Source organism: Odocoileus virginianus, chromosome 34, assembly GCF_023699985.2.
Source record: "Odocoileus virginianus isolate 20LAN1187 ecotype Illinois chromosome 34, Ovbor_1.2, whole genome shotgun sequence".
Classification (NCBI taxonomy): domain Eukaryota; kingdom Metazoa; phylum Chordata; class Mammalia; order Artiodactyla; family Cervidae; genus Odocoileus; species Odocoileus virginianus.
Window position 1 is genome coordinate 16,468,948 of NC_069707.1, and position 19,399 is coordinate 16,488,346.

At 36.0% G+C, this 19,399-nt stretch overlaps 1 protein-coding gene across 3 annotated transcripts in view; it reads right to left on the minus strand.

Annotated features, from left to right (window-relative positions):
• The window catches only part of TAB2 (TGF-beta activated kinase 1 (MAP3K7) binding protein 2), an 81,388-nt gene that overhangs the window by 52,283 nt on the left and 9,706 nt on the right, over nt 1-19,399 (minus strand). For 2 of the 3 annotated variants that reach the window (XM_020893674.2, XM_070461567.1), the window contains one exon: nt 4,637-4,785. The exons of the other annotated variant lie outside the window; for it this stretch is intronic. The gene's annotated coding sequence lies outside the window, so the exon portion shown is untranslated. Of the gene's footprint in view, nt 1-4,636; nt 4,786-19,399 lie in introns of those variants that run through there. 3 annotated transcript variants of the gene reach the window in all.

The window sequence follows — 19,399 nt, forward strand, 5'->3', positions numbered from 1 at the left end:
AATCTTGTTAAGTATGTGCCAGTCTTCCAAATCTAACACTATGGAACTGTTAAAAAGTTGGTTGCTAATCTTGTTATAGTTATGGGGGATGAATATTATATTAGATGGTCAAGAATAATTTCAAAACTGCACAGAAACTTCTATCTCAACATATTTACTATATATAAAGCTATTTCACAATTCTCCAATTATAGATATCCTTAGAGAATATTTAATATCATATAATTGAATAAAGAACCAGAAATCTCATTATCTAATACTTATCCATAAATCTAGAATGACTTTCATAACGATATGAACTATGAACATATATGAAAGTGATCATCTACTCAACATTTTGATTTATGACACATTTTCTAATGTATTATTATTAAATATTTTCATATATACTATATAGTATACACAATGCTTATGCAAACATTTGTTGCGTGTCTACTACTCACTCTCTACTATAGTGGGTGCTGAAAAAATTAATAAAGGCACACTTTTCTACACTCAAGAAATTTAGATTTTAGTAGAGGAAGACAAATACATCAGCAAGTAAACATGACTGAACTGTAACTGAGCTGTGCTGCAGTGCACACGGGAAATGCAGGAGGGCCCAGTCAATTCTGAGGGAAGTGGAGAGCTCAAGGGTAGGAGTAATTAAAGAGGGCAACACCTAAGCTGGGTCTTAGAAGATAAAAGTATGTTTACCAGGTGGACAGGCAAGAGGGGAAGAAGATTTCAAACATTAAGTAGCTGCCTGGGAAAAGACTTGAATCAGACAGCATGGCAAGTTTGGGTAACCACAAGTAGCTGGTTCATGTTGAAGGGCAGGGAGTCAGAGGACAGGGAGAAAGTGTGATACAGGATGAAGCTGAAGAAGTAGGGTAGGCATGGGCCTATCATAGATAATCTTAATTGCTTTCCCCTGCCCCATATGTGCTGAATCCCGTAAGTCAGTAAGAACAACACGCCTCTCACTTTCCAGATCCACCTAATTTATCTCTGAAGTTCCAAGCCCTGCCTGGTTCTGTGACATTCCACACAGTCCCAGAAGCGGGCATGCAGTGGTTCAGTAACACTCACGGTGTGGCACTGAGAGGTGTGTAAGCAGCCATGGAGATCAGGAGGAAGAAGTGTCTAAAACGCAGGAATTGAGGAGGGGCAAGAGAAATTTCACAAAGAACACAGTACTTGGATTTAGCCATAACAGATAAATCATAAAGAGTCTTGCAGGATATCACTGACAACTGTTTGTATTAGGAAAAAGACCATGAAAGAATAGGATAAATTTGAAGAATTATAGCTGTACTGCAGAAGGGAAGTGAGATAAAGCTAAAAAGGTGGAAAGTTTTCAATGAAAAATAGCACAGATTCCAGATTATGTATAAGATCTAAGAAAATTCTACTGGCCTGGAATTTTCACAAATACAATCTACTTTTTGGTTCACCTTATGTCTGTGATCCATTCCACAAACACTGCCCACTGTAAGCCAGGTAATGAGCTCTAAATATGCAGAGATGAATAAAATATAGTTCCTGCTTTTGAGAAAATCATAAACTAGTAGAAATCAGATTTATATGAGACTTCTTATAGCATTTATCTCATTTTATCCTCCCCATACGTGAAGCAGAGAAGACAAATGTTACCCCACTTTTTTTTTCTTCTTAAAAGAAGAGAATCATGGAAAGATGTATTAAGAAATGTATTTACAGTTCCAACTAAGTCAGTAGCAGAGCTGTTTTCTAGGCCAGTTCTCAACTGTAGTGTCACTATCCAGTGCTAGCACCATCAGCTGTGAATGAAAATTTGCTGCTGATCATGAAGTACCAGAGCTCCATCTATAACAATATAAAGTATCCAACCTACGGAGAAGCATATGTGTTTAAAGAGGAGCATATAAGAATGTCGGTTTAGTTCTGTCGCTCCATTGTGTCTTGACTCTTCTGCGACCCCATGGACATATGAGAATGTCACTTCAGTGTATATCACTAAAAGAACAATCTGAATAACCATTTAGGAATGAATGAGTAAATCAATGTACAGCAATGTGGTTTTTTAAGTCAAATATGATATCCAAATAATTATATGCAAAGGCCTATTAAGACATTACTGGATGAAAAAAGATGCAAAACTCGTGTATAATGATGCCCTTTGTGTTAAAAAAAAAAAAGACACCAAAAAAAGTTTTATTTCTTTTTTATTTTTTTATTAAAAAAAAAGTTTTAAACAGATATTTTTATATGAATGCACTGGTAATGCTCTGAAAGGATATATGCTAATTATTTTGGAGACCTGGCTGGGGAAAGGCACACACAGACAGAAGGTGGTCCAAGGAGATTTAGTCATCTCTGTTATGTTTTAATTTTTTACAAGAATATATATTCAGGTATTTTTGTATAATTAAGCATAAGCAACAGAGACCAGAGCAGAATATTTTCCCTATAAAAGTATTTCCTATATATTTCTATGTATTTCCCCATAACACTACTTGTATTCTGATACGGGGAGTCAGAGAGTAGGAGGAGCACAGAAAGAATTATTTGAAAGTACCAGAACTGAGCCAATTCAATGTACTTTCAAATAACTCCTAAGCCTATGCTATCAATGCTGAAATTGTTACTGATATACTTAATAACTGCAACAATGCTCAATCATCAGGAGTCTTGACAGATGGGATTTAAACGTCCACACATAAAGGTGGACAAGGGCACTTTCCTCTGAGCTTACAGCATGATCACTTTGACTCACCATGGATCAGGTTCTGTGCTTAACAGTGTTAACCTGTATTATTTCAGTTCTCACACCACTCCTGTAAGGAGTAAGTGAGAAAATACAGGTAAAATTCTTCACATATGATGCCTGATCAAATAAGAGTAAGTGCTGGCCTTCATAGGTATTGCTACTGCCTAATCTCTAACTTTTTCAAGTTTCAGCCCTCACTCTATTGCAGTCAGCTTTCCAAAAAACTCACTGACTTAAGTGCGAGAATGCTAAGAAATAAATCTGCAATGGATTCTCATCACCTACTAAACTAAATCCAAACTCCTTCACCATACATTTGAAAACATGTGTGGCATAGCCCCACCATCCATCATATCCTTCTATACCCTACTATTCTGCAGGCATACTGGACTGTTTACAACCTTTAGAACATATTATATACTTTGACTTCTACAACTTAGGAATACTCTTGTCTTTCTTGCTAAAGATTTCTATCTACTCTTCAAGGCTCAGCAGAAATGTTACTTTCTCTACAAAGTTGATTCTCTCCAGTTTTTTCCACTTCTATTATACTTTTTTATGGTATTACTTGTCCATAAGCCCACTGAAAACAAGGTTAATTTATTTTTACATCTCTAGTGCACCTAATAAAGTGTTTTATACACAATTTACATTCAATGATATAGAAAACTTTCACCATTACTCATAGCCCCAGTGATTACTAGTAAGACTTCAAATTCAGAAGCAATTCTCTCTTATCTCCCCTTCAATTCATCTACCAGTGGAAAGGACCCTAGTAACTCTGGCAGTAGCTCTCTTTCCTGCCCTAACTCAACACTCAGTGAGATATAATTGTTTCAATGCTAAATAAATGAAGTGGCACAGAATCAGTGACCTAATGCTGACAAGACTGGCTGACATTAAATTCATTATGTATTAACACTCGAGGAAGGCATACAAAGCGTAAGCCAGGATATGAGAATCATCTTTTAAAATCACAACTGGGATATAAAATTCCTTTGTTCAATTCTGGGTTATCTCTAATGTATCTGAACTGAACTTTAAAATCAAAAGATATGTACGGTCATATATCCTTTAGCAAATAAAGTCATATTTTATGGATTGACTGTTCCTAAATCTATACAAATTAGTAAAAGTGATAAATGTCCTTAAAAGCTAACTTAGCCCTCTAAACATTCACAAGTAGTTTTTTCTCAGTTAAAATCTAAGGTAGTAAGAAACCTTAATTTTTAGTTTTGCTGTTACCTTCCATGACAACTCCAACTACTGATGACTTTCTCGTCTGGTTTCTTTCGGGCAATCAAGTAAACATATAGCAAATACTAGTTATATACTTACATTTAAAATAGAATTAAATTGTTCAGGTAAAATTATTACATAATACATTACTTGATTCTATCCAGGAATTTTCTTTCAATTTCCCCACTCCCACCCCCACCCCCATTTTTGAAGACCATATTAACTCTTTATGTGAAGGCACTCACAGTGTAGAGATTAGTTGAGGACCTCAGGACAGAGAACTGTTTCATTTATTTAATTCTCTAAATCACTTGTACCATATGTGAACCTCTTAAAGGAAGACAGTTTGGTTGTTTCTGTACTTCTCAACAAAGACCAGAGTACTTTTTGTACATTTTTACAGGGCTTAACTCAATAGCATTTCCAATTAATTTTTCTTTAATTGTTTTTCCATTAGTTTGCTGTTACAAACAAGTCAAATTAGAAATAGTCAGGCAAAAGGTACGTTAAAGTCAAAACTAGCTGCATGTCACCGAGTGGTTAGGGATGTTACCAAACTGTGAGCAAGATGACCAAAGTTTTGAAAGTAAAGTTTTGGTTATTATAGATTTCATAGTAAGGCAGTTACATGGCTAAGCTTGACTGGTGCCATGGACTTTAGCATACCTGGAAATAGAAAAATTCAAATGGTAGCTGTTCTTGATTGGCCCATTGCCATTTTTGCAGCTTACAAATTTTTAATTAAGTAACTGCAGTGAGCTCATCTCTACTGGATACTTCTTTTCCAGGGCAGGTCCAGGAACTGGGTCTGGAGCCTTGAAAGCAGAAGAGAAACTAGAGTAAACTAGAGGTAGGCAGAACAAGAAACGAGACCAGATGACATTGTGAGCTAATGGCAGGGAGGGGGTCCCAGTGTCTCACATAGGAAATACTCTTAAATGGAAAAGACTCTCTTAAATTACAAGTTACCAAAAGATGCTATTTGCATTACTTAAGTCATTGCCTCAATCTACCCAACTCCATTCTAAACTCCCAATTCTAGAAACTAAACCAGTAGCCTTTATGAAATCTCTACTGGCTTTCAGCAACAGACTGTCCAAAATGGGACTAGAGTATATAGAATGAGAAAACCAACAGTAAGTTCATTTCCATTAATAAAACTGGAATTGTAAAGTTCTCATTTTTAGGTCACTTTACTCTTCTCTTTTGCTATCTTATTTCCAATTACCTTCTGTTTCCCTAAATTCCTACAATCAGTTCTCAGACTTTTCTTAAGAAATGCTTTGGATACATCTAAGCAGTGAAATAAAGTTCCAATTTTTAAAAATAGTTGGTAATTCTTAAAGAGGGATGCAAAGAACAGCTCATAAGATGTGGTCCTTAACCACACTAGAAATTCTTTTTTCCATTACCAAAATAGAGTCAATGATTTTTTTTTTTTTTGGGTTAGGTCCACATTATTAACACACACACACAAATTTGCAAGTTCAAAGGTTACAGAAATGGCAGGCTATTAAAAATGTTAAGACTGTTGTACTAATTAGATTACTAGGGCCTAGAAATGATGTTCTTATGCTTGGCAAGCTGATAATTTTAGGAGTGTCTTAAGAAAGAAGAGAATCAATCCCACAGTAGTCAAAATAAACTGAATCCTCTGCTGCTGTCCAATGATGGCAGATGGTGAGGATTGTAACAGGACAAAAAAGTAGTGAAGACAAGGATGCAAAGAACTTAACTCTCTGCATTTCTAGTAACTAGGACACAACAAAGCAAAATAGAATCAAAGTAGTTTTTAAGGACAAGGTCAATTTTCCACCTTTTGTAATGGCATGCTGTAGATGAAAATATTCTGGTAGAGAAAGATCTAGGTTCCAAATCTGGTTCCTGTACAAACTAAAACTCTGCAGAAGTTTCTGTTCTATTAAATGGGACACCATCCCCTACCTCACTGGATTGTCATGAGAATTAGCACCTAACAACCTGGCAGACAGTAGATATTCAGTACAGATTTCTATATGCTCAGTTGTGTCCAACTCTTTGTGACCCCACGGGCTAGAGCCTGCTAGGGTCCTCGGTCTGTGGGATTCTCCAGGCCAGAATACTGGAGTGAGTTGTCATTTCCCACTCCAGGGGATTGACCTGACCCAGGGATCGAACCCACACTCTATCATCTCCTGCAATGGCAGGCGGGTTCTCCACCACTGTGCCACCTGGGAAGCTTTGCTCTAAACATCTGAGTATACTTAAGCTTTCATTTTCATAAAATGCTGAAACGACAGCTGTGTAACAAGCTTTAGCTTTAAATAACTCAATTGCATCACATTTATAAGAGAGATAACCTGATTTATCGACATTGATCCCAGAACAAAGCAAATGTGAGAGAGCTCAATTCTGAGAACTGATGATAAATAAAAATACAACAATTTACACTCAGGAAAAAGAGAATTAACGGTAAACAAGTAGACATGTAATTCTTCCTCATTCAAGTAAAGTAGAAAATACTTCTGTCAACACACCTCTAGTCAAACCAAAACATTACAGAACTGGGATACAGTGTCTTTTAAAAAACAAAAGGAATCAATATATGATCTAACTTGGTCTTTAAGTCAGGAAATGCTTTAAGGGCATAGAAAAGCCTTACATTTGAGCAATAATTTTCCTCTTACTGATAGAACAGTGGGTTCCACATAAAATTATTATTTACCAAATATGGTTCAGAGATCAGATTACACCTTCCCTGGCATTACCAAGTAATACAGCAAGTATCACAAGCCACAAGGAATTCTAAAAAGAAAAAAAAAAAATTCTTTTCTTATAAAGTTTACTTGGAATGTGTTCACTACTACAACTTTATTTCAAAGAGGTTTTAAAAGTTAACATGGAAAGAATCTTACTCAAAATAGACTGCAATTTACTTAGAGATTGATAAGATTAAGTAAGTTTTGCCAGAAGGCATAATAAAGAGTATTTAAGATTGAGGATTCCCATTCATTAACCCATATGGATAAGCTTTCAGTTTACAGACCATCTAAAAAGAAAGAAACAGTTTTCTAGATAAACCATTAATTTTGGGGGTTTTTTATTTTATAACCAGATTATCACATTGAAATCTCATTACTCATATAATGTTTCAGTTGATTCTGTTGGATTTACCAGATATAAACTGTCATTTACAAATAAATGTGCCTCCTCCCTTTCAATAATTATACCTCTTATTTTGTTTTTGGTCTAATTATATTGGCCAGCATTCTCAAGACAATGTTATGTAACAGTAATGCCAACCAGACCTTTTTTGATTCATGAGATTTTAAAAGGAATTTAGTATTTCACTAAATACTAAAATAGAAATTCTAGTATTTCACCATTTCTAGTAACAAAATGTTGGCTTCTTGTCTGAGATATATAAAACCTTACATATCTATGTTCATTTATTTTTTTTTCCACTAAGGATTCTTATTAGAAATAAATGTTGATTTCCCTTCTTTTGATATCCCTCAGGATATTCACATGTCCCATCACCTAATATGACTTAATTTTATTTATTCCTAACAGGAATACCACTCATTTGTAGTATTCTGTTAATGTAATGCTAGATTTCATTTGATTTTATTATGTATTTTTTGCATCAAATTATGTGAGACTGATGTGTAATCTTTTATGCTTTTATTTTATGTTATCTTGGTTTTGTAAAAAGAATATGGAAGCTTATTTTTTTCCCTCCATGTTCTAAAATACATAATTATCTGGTGCTTTTCGTAAGGAAGAGTCTCTCTACCAGTTAAGACCAGCATTTTCATTTGTGGCTCCAGATCCTATCCCTTTTTTCCTGTTTCTTTGAGAAAACCAACACCTTTTCTTTTCAATCTCTCACTTCAACCTATGAATACATTTAAGTCTTAACCATCTTAAACATACATCATGCACAAATTCGTACCACAAAAATTTTCTTTACCAGCTAAGTCTTGTTCAGCAAGTATTTATTTACAAAGCTACTTATTAAAATTGCTACTCTATTCAAGGCACTGAGAATGGGCTGCAGTTCCTGCTTTCTACCTGTCCCTAATCCAGTAAGGAAGGCAAACAGGCAAACAAAAGTCTGCAACAACAATGCAAGGAATAAACAAGTATGCCAGGCCACCTCTCTCTTAACATCTGTGCCTTTCCAAACTTCTCCACTGAGCAATAATGCTCTGCCTCAACTTTACTTTAATCTGCCCTCAAGTTTCCTCCCTTGGTAACAGTTTCATTCAAATCACCAAATTCAATAACCTCTTTAGGATCTTTACCTATCATTTTATAACAACTTTGCTGCTTGATTCATGTATTTTTAAAAATAAATCCAATCACATCTTCAAATGTACTCAGTTAAATTTTGCTTTTTAAAAGAAAGTTAGTTCACAGAATATTTTAAGTTTTATTGCGTGTGTGTGTGCTGTCACTTCAGTCGTGTCTGACTCTGTGATCTGTAGCCCGCCAGCTTCCCCTGCCCAAGGGGTTCTCCAGGCAATACTGGAGTGGGTTGCCATGCCCTCTTCCAAGGGATCTTCCTGACCCAGGGATCAAACCTGCATCTCTTACGTCTTCTATGTTGTCAGGCAGGTTCTTTACCACTAGTGCCACCTAATTTACCATATCATTTGATTCCTATGAAAAACAACCAAGTAAGGCCAGGTACTTATTACTCTCCTTTGCAAGGTTCAGAAAAATTAAGTAATTTACTGATCATCAAAACTCCAATACGCAGCAGAGTTAGAGCCAGAAACGTATTTGTGGCTTTCTAACTTCAGGTCCAGGGCTCCTTCCTCTATAGTTTATTAACTTGACTCATTAATTAAATACTAACTTGAATGCCGTCTGATAATGCTCTTCTTTGAAACTTTTCTGGTCAACACTGCACATTCTTCTAGTTTCCAAGGTTCCTTGTTTCAGTGCTTCTTAATGTTTGTCAAAAGGATTTAAGTACAAACTATGACATTTCTTCTTTCACTTCTTCCTTTGGTATCTTATCTACACTTACAGTACTAATCTAGGGAGAGGCTTCTTTAAGTAGTTGCTTTCTGTTCTATCTGATGAAAATTAACAATCAGAATCATAGAATTCAATGTTGAAAGGGCCTTAGAGATTTAGTCCAACATCCGTATTTAATAGAAGAAAAATATAAAGTTCAACTCACACAAATCACTAGGAGAATTTGAATGAAAGTTTAAGACAATATTTGCCTTTTTAAACTTATGAATCATAAAATATACACGTATACAGCATATTTATATACAGTAAACAGAAAGCAACTAAACAAAGTTCAAGAGTGATTATTGGACCCTGTTTCATTTTTGTTAAACATACTTGTCCATATTTCTAGTATGACAATACTAATGTATGAGTCCATTCACCAAAGTTTTTTTTTTTAAAGTCACAGAATGGCAATAAAGTTAAAGCCTATTCAATTCCACAAACTCATGCATTAGTTATCTATCTTGAAGATTTTTAAAGGGGACCTGGGAATCAAAATCATACCGCTATCAAGCCTAATGCTTCCCACCTAGGCTGCTAACCACAATCTTGTCTACAAGGCAGAACAGGTGCCACTAGCCTGCCCGCTGAACACGGCCTGAAACAGTGCCTGGCGCGTGGTAAAAGCGTTGAAAACCTGCTGGTTACCACTGCTTCTCCAGCAACGACTGCTTCTGCATATACTCATGATTGTAAAAACAGCCACGCTAACGATTCAGCCACACACGGGCCTTCTGTTGGAGGACGCCCTGCCTCACTCCACTCCTTTCAGTCTATCAGCCAGGTTTTTTTAATCAAGAGAGCCACCATCTTAGTCATATAGGAATACCTTTCCAACCACTCCCAAGCTAGAAGTACTTTAATATTTCAACACCAGAGTCTACAGACTCTGAAAATTAAGAGCTTATTTTAAAAGGAAATTTTCCACTGCAACACTTCTAAACTACTAAGCTTGTTTACCCATGATACAGAATACATGAAAACTAAAAGAGTATCTCATGTGAAGCAAGATTTTTTTCCCTCTTATTTTTTTTTTAAACTCAAACTCTTCCCCAAACTGGCTTCCCCTCTTCAACTTCCCGTTTTCATTAGAAATAGCAATTTTCTTGCTAACCTGAAAACTGAAATTACCTTTTCTCTTGCCTTCTTTTACTTTTCTCAACTGCTTCAAATTTCATCCATCCAATAACTAACATTCCTCAAAGCACCACTCCTAAGACTCTCCTCACTGGATATTACAGTCATCACAGCTCACAATTACTTCCGTAGTTCCAAAATCTAAAAAGTTCTGAAAAGATTTCTTATTAAGTTTCATGTCAAAGCTCATCTGATAGTGGCAAAAATCTGCACTGAACTGATGTGAAGCTACTTACAGGCTTTATTCAGCCTACTTGCTGCAAACATTTCCATTTTCCACTGCAGAACTACTAATGTTTAAATACTGGGTGATGCGTCAAACTTTGCTGGGGGTGTTACATAATATACAATACATACACCCCAATTCAGGCGTCCTATTCTTAACTTTCCTTTTGATACTTTCCCTAACACCACTCCATCCATTTCAGCATTCATATCTACCACCAAGTCCTATAGGTTCTTCTTTCCAAATACCACAACTGCCAATTCTACTCCACCCCAACTGCTACCACATTACCCCAATCATCCGACTTCTAAATAACCAGACCCACAGCTTACATCCCAGCCATGAAGTCCTTCACAGTTGACCAATCACGTATAGTAGAGCAGATTAAGAGAGGTTCCTATATAACCACCCTAAATATTTCATTCCTTTGCACAAGAACTTAAGAAACTGGAACAAATACATAATAAGAGGGTGAAGATAGTGACTGTGGTATTATATTTGAACTTCTGTTCACTTTTAAAGTTTAGTTTATCTATAACTGTAAGCTAAGAAGAGGCTCTCTTTTCTCCAACCTGATGAAATTTTAAAAATTTACTCAGTACAGAATAAATACACAATTTTGTTAAAATAACAAAAACAAATGAAAAATATACTAGGTGCCTCCCCTGTTTAATCACTTCAATTAAAACTTCTCAGTGTGGTTTCCAAGGCCTTCTCCAGTTTGGTTCCACTGGAACTGGTACCTTGGACCCCCGCTTGGCAGGGAGAAAGCTACATATTGCCTCTCAGAATGACTTGAAATACATAAAACACAGTACATAGGATTACAAAGAAGTCCAGCTTTATTTTAAATGAGTAAAATAAAATCAATGATCACAAAGAAAATAAATTATATTGAAAATCACTAAGTGTTTTTCAGAACCCATATTTTTGATATATTTATGTATCAGCTTCTTTACTAACACCCAACATGTAAACTCCAGTGGAGTCTAATAACAACTATAGTTTTAATGTAGTAATTTGCATAAACTATATTTAGAGACAGCCAAAACAGTAAAGATAATATCTGTGCTTTTTCTATGACTAATAAAAATCAGCACTGGTAATACTACTGTGCCTTACTGATTAAAATCATAAGAGAAAGAAAGGTTAAATTTTAGTTACAGGTTATTGTTAGTAACAATATAAAGAGCTTTCTTCCCCCATCTAAATGCAGGGCTTCCTCTAAATTCTGTCCTCAGATCCTCTTCAGGATTTTGGAGTCTAGAGTAAAATCCTATTAAATCTAGTTACTTTTACTTCCCACTAGTCCCCACACTCAGAGAAATCTGGACTTTGTCTAAACATGTTCAACCTTGTTTTCATTCCTGACTACACTACTGCTCTATCTTAGGATGTCATTTCTCCACCAGATGCTTGTCAAAATCTTAACTACCTCTTCAAAAGCAATTCATGTTCCATCTCCCTTTTGCATTATTTTTCCACTGCATCAGCCCACATGGATCCCTCCTTTTTCTAAAACTCCTAATGCACCTGTGGATCAATGCTTCATGACCCAAAATGTAATTATTCTCTGAGAGCTCCATTTCTGTGTCTCCTTCGTCTAAAGTGTAAGATCCCTGGGGACATGGGTGACATACTTGTATATGGCGGCACTGCTTATATGTAATACAGGCCCATAGAATGTATTCAGTAAAGAAACTATTCTCAATAAGGGCTTCCCTGGTGGCTTAGATGGTAAAGAATCTGCCTGTAATGTGGGAAACCCAGGATCGATCCCTGGGTTGGGAAGATCCCCTGGAGAAGGGAATGGCAGCCCATTCCCATACTCTTGCCTGGAGAATCCCATGGATAAAGGAGCCTGGTGGGCTATAATCCATGGGGTCCCAAAGAGTCAGACACGACTGAGTGACTAACTTACTCATTCTCTATAAACCAAGTAGTAGAAGATTGTTTCTTTCAAAAGTTTAAGGACCAGAAAATGCATCAAGAGGACTGAAAATTCTACTAAGCAGCAAAAAGACTCATAAAGGAAGTTTAATATTAATAATTCAACCCAATTAGAACCTAGATAGTCATATTACATTAAAAACTCAGAAACTTATTTACTAGGCAGTGATGAATTCCAAGTAATAAATCAGGGAAAGAGTGCTAAAGTAGGCATAAAACAATGATTCATTCAAAAAAATACTAAGCATCTACTATATGCTAGGCACAAATCCAGATTTCACAGATTCAATGGTAAAAAACAACCAAAAAAAAGAGATCCTCAAACAAGAATTTACTTTTAGACTGTAAACTAGAATCAGGGACTCCTGATTCTCATTCTGAAACTCTGGAACAAAAAGAACAGGAGGTAAAGTGAGGGTGGAGAAATGTTCTCAGAAGGCAGTAAGTCATATAAAACATTATAAAGAAACAGATTTGGAGCTATTTATCATGTACATAGTATATGTAAAAATAGCATTAAAAGCTCTATATACATAAAGTCTACATGGAAACAGATTTGTGGATAAGTTTCAATTGTCTTATTTAGAATATTTATTGCCCAGTAATACTAGATGAATGAGGTATTACTCTACTCATTGATTAATCTTTTAATCGCAAACACTTCATAAAGTTTTATTTTTCTTCAAAGAGGCCAGCCAAGTCACCCCATTTACTTTATATAAAAATAAAAAAAATTATCTATGAATATCCCAGAAGTGGGGTGGGTGATAGTAGTAATGCTGGTAAATATTACTCTAAGTAATCTTTTTGGAAGGTTCCAAAAGAGGAGGGCAATGGGAATGTGGGTAGGAAACAAAAGACTGCTCTCCACATATTTCAGTCTCTAGTGCTGATTATGACCAAATAGAAATTACCTTTCTTAAAGGGAAGTTCTTAGACTAATAGCAATGGAATTCAGTGAGTGAGTGAGGGGGAAGGATGAGTGGGTGGGACTGGAACAAATAAACTAATAGTCTGACAGTGCCATGCTACTAAAGTATTTTGTCCAAAACTCAACCCTCTGCCTCCCACACAATAATATATCTATATGTTACTTACTAATAGTACAGGACTGATTCTGAAGCTAGAAATCTCAAGGTCTTCAATTCTTTTCCTCACCATATACAATCAGTGGCAAAGTTCTACTGATTACTCCCACAAGTGCTTCTTGCATTAATCCCCCTTTCTATTCCCACAACACCCTTGTTCAGGTCCCTGTTATCTGGACAATTGAAGCAACACAGTAATCTCTTATCTGATAGTTTACTCCACTCTTAGGTCTTCTAAGCTATATTTCAGAGTGGCAACAAGACTTCCAGTTCCTGAAACACTGCTGGATCATGTCATTTTCCTTCCTAAGAGAAGTAAGAGATTTTGCAGAATTAGACTGCACTGCATTTCAGTAGAAGGTGATGACATTGACCTAGGGAATAATGGAAAAGAGGTTGGACAGGAAGAGAGGAGACATAAAAACCAAGAACTTACCACAAAGGAGTTAGAAAAGTTAGATAAAATGCAAGAAGGAACTGGACCAAGAAAGTCAAATGAAAAGAGGTGTAACAATAAAGTTTTAGTTTATTATTTTTATAACAAAGTTCACAATTTCGTAACAATGAGTAAGATTAAACATTTATGTGCTAAGCACTAGGTCAAATGATTTATAATGCATTTGCTCATTTAATGTTCTCAAGAATCCTCAGCTGACTATATACTGGTCTCTCCCAGAGAAAATAATGATTATTTTATACAGCCTCCCTGTCTTTCCATGACAATGCCTAAAACAGAGCACTAAACAATTTATACTTACTACGTTGGTGCCAACAATATCAGAAGAAAGCCATTTTTCCTATAAACTTCATTAATATTTCATGGACTAGCACAATATATACATGTATATACAGATATATACCTGGTTTTCCAGGTCGCTGGACAGGCCCTGGTGGCTCAGACAGTAAAGAGTCTGGCTGCAATGTGGGAGACCCGGGTTTGATTCCCTGGTGAGGAAGAACCCCTAGAGAAGGAAATGGCAACCCACTCCAGTATTCTTGCCTGGAGAATCCCACGGACAGAGGAGCCTGGTGGTCTGCAGTCCACAGTGTTGCAAAGAGTTGGACATGACTGAGCAACTTCACTTTCTTTCTTCTTTTCCCAGGTGGCTCAGAGGTAAAGAATCAGCCTGCCAATGCAGGAGATGTGAGTTTGATCACTGAGTTGGGAAGATCCCTTGGAGGAGGAAATGGCTACCCACTCCAGTATTCTTGCCTGGCCAATCTCATGGACAGAGGAGCCTGCAGGTTGCAGTCCTTGGGTCGCAAAAAGTCAGATATGACTGAGCAACTGAGCATGCACGCACAGATATATAAATACACATATATAAACATACACATACAAAAAACACACACTAGAGATTTGGAAATAAAATACTACGGCTTTCAAAAATAACTGTTCTCCTGGGCTTAAATATGAATTGGAACAGTAAAGACTCAGGGTATTTTTGTCTTATGAAGCTCAAAGGAGAAAAGGTATATGAAAATGTTTTTTAAAGTATGTATACTCATTACTGAAAAGAATCCTAGCTTATACCTCTACCATCAACCTGGAAATGAGGGGGGAGTAGGTAAAAGGAAGATGAAAGTTACTTTCTTTTAAAACGTGTATAGGAAATTTCCAATGAGATACTACTATAGACTAAACTCTAAGCCCAACCTACTATTTACAATGTGTGCTCCACTGCATACAAGAAGTCTAGGCCAGGTTTAGATTTTGTAAAAATCCACTGTGTGTGTGTATGTGTGTGTGTATGCACTCAGTTGTGTCCAACTCTTTGCGACCCCATAGACTGCAGCCCACCAGGCTCCATGTGTCCATGGGATCCTCCAGGCAGGAATACTGGAGTTAGCTACCATTTAATTTCCTCCTCCAGGGGATCTTCATGATCCAGGGATTGAAACCACATCTCTTGTGTTTCCTTCATTGGCAGGGGAGTTCTTTAAAACCACTATTACCATGAAAAAAGAACAAATAACAAGACGCAAAACATGTGCCTCACTGACCTTGGGTTAGTAATGTGCTATGTTTGGGTATACTTTTCGGGGGTATAATGCTTGTTTGAAAGCATCAGGGCACTACTCAGCAAAGACTTTTGACCATAATTTATACTGTGGAATCTCAAAAACACACTTTCAAAAGCAAGTAAATCTAACAGCTTTAAACTTTAGTAGTGTGTTTGTTCACTCATTCATTCATAAATATTTACATAGAGCTTACTGTACTAAGGCATTGTACTTAATGCTGTAAAACCTTATTCAGTGGGAGAAACTGAAAAATAAACAGAATATTATAATGTAATATGGCAAACCTTGCAACAGGGGAAATAATGTGCTAGAGATATTTATTTTATAAATAAGAAAAGATCATTAATTAGCTACAACAGAAAATGTCATGCCACTTAAAAAGCATTTTCTAGAATACCTTAATATGAAGAAAACATATCTGAATGGAACTCAGAGGGTATCTTTCTATCAAGTTTGTAAACTGAGGCTCACCCTTTCCCTTTACCAAGTTAATTCTGGCTCTAAGTCAGAAGTCTTAAAAAAATAAAAAAGTCTCTCCTTGCTATCTATTTTGCATTCTCGTTTTTAATTTTTGTTTTTGATCTGTCTCTCTGGCTAACTGTTTTTTCTACAAAAGAAATGTTGCCTCAGAAAGCCTCTCAGCCACTTAATAATAGTATCAAAACTTGTCTACAATATGCATAAACTTTTTACTTTGTTTACAAAGATTTAGGACAAAGCTCTCAAAATTAGTAAGGCACATGTGTCTATACTACTATTAAAGCTATCTACTTATCAAATAAGCATGATTAAATACACATTACAATACATACATATCTCCCAAATTATCTCCCAATCACATAATTTCTGGTGCATTTAATGTGAGATAAGGCAACAGTGTTAATAAACAAACAATCCAAATTTTCACAAAGTTTTTCATGTGCTAGGAGAATCATGTTTTTTGCTAATAAACCTAAATAACAGTAGAGTAAAAAGAAAAAGGTTATAGTTAAAATTTTTAATAAATATCACTGTAATTTCTCATATATCAACTCAACTGATGACTCTAATTTCTATTTCTAGCCTGAATTTCTTGCTTGAATTCCATTTTGAATTTCAAGTTACCTACTTGATAGGTCCAGTTAAATGTCTAGTAGGCCTTTCAAAGTTAACATGCCCCAACAAAAACCCTCTTGATTGTCGAGCCCAACTTGTTACTTCACTGTCTTCCCCAACTCAGTCAACAGCAACTCCATACTTTCAAATGCTTGGGCCAAAAATCTTTGAGTACTCCTTGACTGCTCTTTTATGCCTCAGATCCAATTCATCAACATATCCTGCCTGCCACTCAGGGTTTGTAACATATCCAAAATCTGCCCTCTTCCAACCATTTCCTGTTGTTACTGTGGTCCAAGCCACTATCAGCTCTCACTGAGCTGCAATAATTTCCAATATGGCTTCTCCGTTGACATCTTTGCCCTGCCCTTAAGAGTTTATTCCACAAAGAGCTGCCACAGTATGTCTTTAAAAAGGGAAGTTACCATCAGTTAACAGTTTAAATAAGAAAAACCATATGACCATATCAATTGACATAGAAAAACCACTTGAGAAATTTCAATACCTAGTCATGATAAAAACTCAAATAAGGCAAAGACAGGCACCTACAAAAAACCTACAGCTAACATGTACTTAATGGTGACAGACTTAATGCCTTCCCCTAAGATCAGGAATAAGACTAGCATGTCTAATCTCCCCATGCCTACTAAACATAGTACTGAAAGTATTTATCAGAGCAGTAAGGTCAGAAAAGGGAATAAAAGTCATTGGGAAAGAAGAAACGTAACTGTCTGCATTCAGATACATGAGAAAACTCACACAAAAAAATTACTAGAATTTATTAGTTTAGCAAAGTCTCAGGGTACAGGATCTACTCACAGAAATCAACCACATTGTTATAAACTACAATAAACAACTAGAAACCAAAATTTAAAACACAGTATCATTTATAACTGCTCCAAAAAAAAAAAAAAGGGCCTAGGTACAAATCTAGCAAAACATATATAAAATGTGGGTGTGTTAGAAGCTATAAAATGCTGATCAAAGAAATCAGACAATCTATAAATATAAGGAGAGATAAACTGTGCTTATGATTGAAAGACTTAACAAAATAAAAATATCAATTTTCCCTAAATACATCTAAGAGTTTAATGAAATTCCTACCAAAATTCTGGCTTTTTAAAAAAACAGATCCTAAATTTTACATGGAAAGGAAATGGAATAGTTAAAAACAATTCTGAAAAAGAAGAATTAGGGCAATTTCACTATCTGGTTTTAGGACTTACCATTCAGCTACAGTTCTCAGGAAAATGAGATACTAGCACAGGGATAAACACACATCCATGGATCAGAATAGAGAATTAGACGTAGACCATCACAGCACGGCCATCTGATTTTTGACAAATGTGCAAAATTAATTCAATGGAGGAAGGGTAATTTTTTTGCAATAAGTGGTATTGCAACAGTTGATCATTTCACAGACAAAAAATGAAATTCATCTAAACTTTATACCTTTATGTGAAAATTAAGTAAAAACAGATCACAGACCTATACATGCAAGACATAAAGCTTTTCAGAAAACTTTTAGAAGAAAACAGGAAAAAAATCTTTGGAACCTAAAGTTAAGAAGATATTAGACTTGATAAGAAAAGAACAATTCATAAAAGAAAAAAGATAAATTAGATTTCATAATTTCTTTTTCTCCGCAAAAGCCTCCATTAAGAAGATGAAATGATAAGCTACAGACCAGGAGAAAATATTTGCAAATCACATATTTGACAAAGTGCTTCTATCCAGAATATATAAAGAACTCATTAAACTCAACAAGAAGAAAACAATCACATTAGAACATAAGCAAAGACCTGAAGAGACACTTCACAGTGGGTATACAGACATCAAACAAGCACATGCAAATACATTCAACACCATTAGCCATTAGGGAAATACAAACTAATGTTACAAGGAGACATCACTACATATCTATTAGAATGGCTGAAATAAAAAATATCCTGACAGTATCAAATGCTGACAAAGATGCAGAGAAACTGTATCTCTTACACACTGATGGTGGGAGTGTAAAATGGTTCAGCTATTCTGGAAAAGTGGCAGTTTCTTATAGAGTTAAATATATATTTATCATACAACCCAGCAACTGTACTCCAGGGGACTTATCCTAGAGAGAGGAAAACGTATTTTACCTGCAAAACTGTTCACAGCAGCTTTGTGTTTATAGCCCCAAACTAGAAACACAGAAGTCCTTCAGTCAGTGACTGAATTAACTGTGCTACACCATACAATGGCACCCTTCCAACCTCCCCCCTGGAGGAGGGCCTGGCAGCCCACGCCAGCACTCTTGCCCCAAGAATCCCATGGACAGAGGAGCCTGGTGGGCCAAGTCCACAGGGGTCTCAAAGAGTCGGACATGACTGAGTGACTAAAACACACACTCACATTTTAATTCTTATAATTAAAATGGAACGAACCACTGATACAAGAAACAACTAGAATGGATCTCAAGGGTATAATGCTGAGGGGAAAAAAGCCGATCTCAAAAGATCACATAATGTATGAATCCACTTTTATAACACTCTCCAAGTGACAAAATTACAGTGATGGAGAACAGATCAGTGGTTAAGGCTGGGAAGGACAGAGGAGTTTCTTTGTGATGATGGAACAGATCTAGTTCTGTATCCTGACTGTGAGGGTTACATGAATTTACCTACATGAAAATAATATAGAATTACACACACATAGCCACTAACAAATCATATTTTAACAAGTGAGAGGAGGGGAAAAGGCAAACAGCTCATGTTTTAAAACCCTTCAGTAGCTTCTAAGCTCATCCTAAATACTAAAATCCCTACTACAATCTAAAGGCACTACATGAAAAGCACATACTCACCAGGATCTCATCTACACTTCTCCCTTTCTCAACTCCAGCCACACTGGTCTTCATGC